Genomic DNA, 4,867 nt, shown 5'->3' with positions numbered 1-4,867 from the left:
TGCATTGCTGTTCATCAGCCTACCTAGCTATTCTTTTCAACAAATGATACAAAGGGAACAAAGCAAATTATATACTAAAAGTAAATTGGAAAGTGGTTTAAAATTGGAATGCTCTCTCTTAAATATGAAAGGAAAAATGTTGTGTTTCATGTCCCTTTAATTAAACATTTTAAGCAGAATTAAATTTTGAGTTTAAAGGGACATTAAACTGTCGGACATTTTAACAGAATTGCTACTACTTACCATAGTTATGTTTTTCCTCCTGTGCCTTCAGATCCTCTCCTCTTAGCTTAGCCCTTTACAGGCGCTTGTTGGTGAAGCGCCACATTTCTCCAACATTGGTGTGTCCGGTCCACGGCGTCATCCTTACTTGTGGGAATATCTCTTCCCCAACAGGAAATGGCAAAGAGTCCCAGCAAAGCTGGCCATATAGTCCCTCCTAGGCTCCGCCCACCCCAGTCATTCTCTTTGCCGTTGCACAGGCAACATCTCCACGGAGATGGTTAAGAGTTTTTTGGTGTTTAAATGTAGTTTTTATTCTTCTATCAAGTGTTTGTTATTTTAAAATAGTGCTGGTATGTACTATTTACTCTGAAACAGAAAAGGATGAAGATTTCTGTTTGTGAGAGGAAGATGATTTTAGCAGAAAGTAACTAAATTGCTGTTTCCACATAGGACTGTTGAGATGAAGTAACTTCAGTTGGGGGAAGCAGTTAGCAGACTTTTCTGCTTAAGGTATGACTAGCCATATTTCTAACAAGACGATGTAATGCTGGAAGGCTGTCATTTCCCCTCATGGGGACCGGTAAGCCATTTTCTTAGTCAAACAAACAGAATAAAGGGCTTATTATGGGCTAAAAAACTGGTAGACATTTTTATGGGCTAAATCGATTGCTTTATTTGGGCATTTTATTCATATTTATGCTGACAATTTGCATTTATAAACTTGGGGAACGTTTATTAAACGGCAGGCACTGTGTTAGACACCTTTTCCAGTCAGGGGGCCTTCCTAGTTGTAGACTGAGCCTCATTTTCGCTCCATTACTGCGCAGTTGTTTCTTTCATGTAATTAACAAGAGTCCATGAGCTAGTGACGTATGGGATATACATTCCTACCAGGAGGGGCAAAGTTTCCCAAACCTTAAAATGCCTATAAATACACCCCTCACCACACCCACAAATCAGTTTTACAAACTTTGCCTCCAAGGGAGGTGGTGAAGTAAGTTTGTGCTAGATTCTACGTTGATATGCGCTCCGCAGCAAGTTGGAGCCCGGTTTTCCTCTCAGCGTGCAGTGAATGTCAGAGGGATGTGAAGAGAGTATTGCCTATTGAATGCAGTGATCTCCTTCTACGGGATCTATTTCATAAGGTTCTCTGTTATCGGTCGTAGAGATTCATCTCTTACCTCCCTTTTCAGATCGACGATATACTCTTATATTTACCATTTCCTCTACTGATTCTCGTTTCAGTACTGGTTTGGCTTTCTACAAACATGTAGATGAGTGTCCTGGGGTAAGTAAGTCTTATTTTCTGTGACACTCTAAGCTATGGTTGGGCACTTTATTTATAAAGTTCTAAATATATGTATTCAAACATTTATTTGCCTTGACTCAGAATGTTCAACTTTCCTTATTTCCAGACAGTCAGTTTCATATTTGGGATTATGCTTTAAATTATCATATTTTTTCTTACCTCAAAAATTTGACTTTTTTCCCTGTGGGCTGTTAGGCTCGCGGGGGCTGAAAATGCTTCATTTTATTGCGTCATTCTTGGCGCGGACTTTTTTGGCGCAAAAATTCTTTTCCGTTTCCGGCGTCATACGTGTCGCCGGAAGTTGCGTCATTTTTGACGTTATTTTGCGCCAAAAATGTCGGCGTTCCGGATGTGGCGTCATTTTTGGCGCCAAAAGCATTTAGGCGCCAAATAATGTGGGCGTCTTATTTGGCGCCAAAAAATATGGGCGTCGCTTTTGTCTCCACATTATTTCAGTCTCATTTTTCATTTGCTTCTGGTTGCTAGAAGCTTGATGTTTGGCATTTTTTTCCCATTCCTGAAACTGTCTTATAAGGAATTTGATCTATTTTGCTTTATATGTTGTTTTTTCTCTTACATATTGCAAGATGTCTCAAGTTACATCTGAGCCAGAAGATACTACAGGAAAACCACTGCCTGCTGGATCTACCAAAGCTAAGTGTATCTGCTGTAAACTTTTGGTAGCTATTCCTCCAGCTGTTGTTTGTAATAATTGTCATGACAAACTTGTTAAAGCAGATAATATTTCCTTTAGTGATGTACCATTGCCTGTTGCAGTTCCCTCAACATCTAAAGTACAGAATGTTCCTGATAACATAAGAGATTTTGTTTCTGAATCCATAAAGAAGGCTTTGTCTGTTATTTCTCCTTCTAGTAAACGTAAAAAGTCTTTTAAATCTTCTCTCTCTACAGATGAATTTTTAAATGAACATCATCATTCTGATTCTTTGGACTCTTCTGGTTCAGAGGATTCTATCTCAGAGATTGATGCTGATAAATCTTCATATTTATTTAAGATGGAATTTATTCGCTCTTTACTTAAAGAAGTACTAATTGCTTTAGAAATAGAGGATTCTAGTCCTCTTGATACTAATTCTATACGTTTGGATAAGGTTTTTAAAGCTCCTGCGGTTATTCCAGAAGTCTTTCCTGTTCCTAATGCTATTTCTGCAGTAATTTCTAAGGAATGGGATAAATTGGGTAATTCATTTACTCCTTCTAAACGTTTTAAGCAATTATATCCTGTTCCGCCTGACAGGTTAGAATTTTGGGACAAAATCCCTAAAGTTGATGGGGCTATTTCTACCCTTGCTAAACGTACTACCATTCCTACGTCAGATGGTACCTCGTTTAAGGATCCTCTAGATAGAAAAATTGAATCTTTTCTTAGAAAAGCTTATCTATGTTCAGGTAATCTTCTTAGACCTGCTATATCATTGGCTGATGTTGCTGCAGCTTCAACTTTTTGGTTGGAAACTCTAGCGCAACAAGTAACAAATCGTGATTCTCATGATATTATTATTCTTCTCCAGCATGCTAATAATTTCATCTGTGATGCCATTTTTGATATTATTAGAGTTGATGTTAGGTTTATGTCTCTGGCTATCTTAGCCAGAAGAGCTTTATGGCTTAAGACCTGGAATGCTGATATGGCTTCTAAATCAACTCTACTTTCCATTTCTTTCCAGGGAAACAAATTATTTGGTTCTCAGTTGGATTCTATTATTTCAACTGTTACTGGTGGGAAAGGAACTTTTTTACCACAGGATAAAAAGTCTAAAGGTAAAAACAGGGCTAACAATCGTTTTCGTTCCTTTCGTTTCAACAAAGAACAAAAGCCTGATCCTTCGTCCTCAGGAGCAGTTTCAGTTTGGAAACCATCTCCAGTCTGGAATAAATCCAAGCCTGCTAGAAAGGCAAAGCCTGCTTCTAAGTTCACATGAAGGTACGGCCCTCATTCCAGTTCAGCTGGTAGGGGGCAGGTTACGTTTTTTCAAAGAAATTTGGATCAATTCTGTTCACAATCTTTGGATTCAGAACATTGTTTCAGAAGGGTACAGAATTGGTTTCAAGATGAGACCTCCTGCAAAGAGATTTTTTCTTTCCCATGTCCCAGTAAATCCAGTGAAAGCTCAAGCATTTCTGAATTGTGTTTCAGATCTAGAGTTGGCTGGAGTAATTATGCCAGTTCCAGTTCCGGAACAGGGGATGGGGTTTTATTCAAATCTCTTCATTGTACCAAAGAAGGAGAATTCCTTCAGACCAGTTCTGGATCTAAAATTATTGAATCGTTATGTAAGGATACCAACGTTCAAGATGGTAACTGTAAGGACTATATTGCCTTTTGTTCAGCAAGGGAATTATATGTCCACAATAGATTTACAGGATGCATATCTGCATATTCCGATTCATCCAGATCATTATCAGTTCCTGAGATTCTCTTTTCTAGACAAGCATTACCAATTTGTGGCTCTACCGTTTGGCCTTGCTACAGCTCCAAGAATTTTCACAAAGATTCTCGGTGCCCTTCTGTCTGTAATCAGAGAACAGGGTATTGTGGTATTTCCTTATTTGGACGATATCTTGGTACTTGCTCAGTCTTTACATTTAGCAGAGTCTCATACGAATCGACTTGTGTTGTTTCTTCAAGATCATGGTTGGAGGATCAATTTACCAAAAAGTTCTTTGATTCCTCAAACAAGGGTAACCTTTCTGGGTTTCCAGATAGATTCAGTGTCCATGACTCTGTCTTTAACAGACAAGAGACGTCTAAAATTGATTACAGCCTGTCGAAACCTTCAGTCTCAATCATTCCCTTCGGTAGCCTTATGCATGGAAATTCTAGGTCTTATGACTGCTGCATCGGACGCGATCCCCTTTGCTCGTTTTCACATGCGACCTCTTCAGCTCTGTATGCTGAACCAATGGTGCAGGGATTACACGAAGATATATCAATTAATATCTTTAAAACCGATTGTTCGGCACTCTCTAACGTGGTGGACAGATCACCTTCGTTTAATTCAGGGGGCTTCTTTTGTTCTTCCGACCTGGACTGTAATTTCAACAGATGCAAGTCTCACAGGTTGGGGAGCTGTGTGGGGATCTCTGACGGCACAAGGAGTTTGGGAATCTCAGGAGGTGAGATTACCGATCAATATCTTGGAACTCCGTGCAGTTTTCAGAGCTCTTCAGTTTTGGCCTCTTCTGAAGAGAGAATCGTTCATTTGTTTTCGAACAGACAATGTCACAACTGTGGCATACATCAATCATCAAGGAGGGACTCACAGTCCTCTGGCTATGAAAGAAGTATCTCGAATTTTGGTTTGGGCAGAA

The sequence above is a fragment of the Bombina bombina genome, chromosome 4, assembly GCF_027579735.1.
Source record: "Bombina bombina isolate aBomBom1 chromosome 4, aBomBom1.pri, whole genome shotgun sequence".
Taxonomy (NCBI): Eukaryota; Metazoa; Chordata; class Amphibia; order Anura; family Bombinatoridae; genus Bombina; species Bombina bombina.
Note: the sequence above shows the minus strand (reverse complement) of the source record.